Genomic DNA, 752 nt, shown 5'->3' on the forward strand with positions numbered 1-752 from the left:
AGGCGGGGACGTATAGGCTACTTTGCCTCCCCGGTGCAGCAGGAGTGCCGTGCCCTACTTGCGAGACCGGGTTAGTCCAGGATCCACAGCGCTCAGTCCTGCAGTCCCGTCCTGCGCACGCGGGAGCCGGCCCCCACCGGCCGATCGGCCTCGCCGCTCCCAAGTCAAGGTGCCCCCCATTCGCAACCCCCACCCCCCCCGACCCCCTTCGGCTCTCGGGCGACGCTGCCCCCCCGAGGAAGAGTTGGAGCAGCACAAGGAGAAGACTCTTATCTATCTATCATCATCAATCTCTCTCTCTCTCTCTCTCTCTGCCAACTCTGCACCCTTGTTCGATCCCCAAAGACCACTTTTAGGGCATTACAATATTTACATTCACCGCAATAACATATCTATCCCTATCTGCTTCTGTCAGTACAGTTGGTATCAATCTCCTCAAACCATCCAAAGCGGGATCAAATGGGTCCGGACACCGGAACAGCGGCTGGCCTGCAGGGAGGCTCTCGGGCGGCCCTTGGCAGCCCCTCGGCCGGTGGCTTTTGTCCCCTGCGGGCAGAAGCGCGAGCTGGCCCGGGCCCCGGCCGTGGTGGCACCTCCAGGCGGGTCGCGGGCCGGCCTGCTCGGAGGCGGAGGGGAGCGAGGAGAGGCGCCCCCTGGAGGGCTGCGGTGGAACCACCCGGGCGCCCAGCTGGAGGGGGAAGGTGGCGTGCTGGCGGGGGGGGGGGGGCCCCCCCCCCGCCCCGGGGCGCGGC

The sequence above is a fragment of the Gekko japonicus genome, unplaced genomic scaffold, assembly GCF_001447785.1.
Source record: "Gekko japonicus isolate JY-2015 unplaced genomic scaffold, Gekko_japonicus_V1.1 scaffold2445, whole genome shotgun sequence".
In the NCBI taxonomy this organism is placed as follows: Eukaryota; Metazoa; Chordata; class Lepidosauria; order Squamata; family Gekkonidae; genus Gekko; species Gekko japonicus.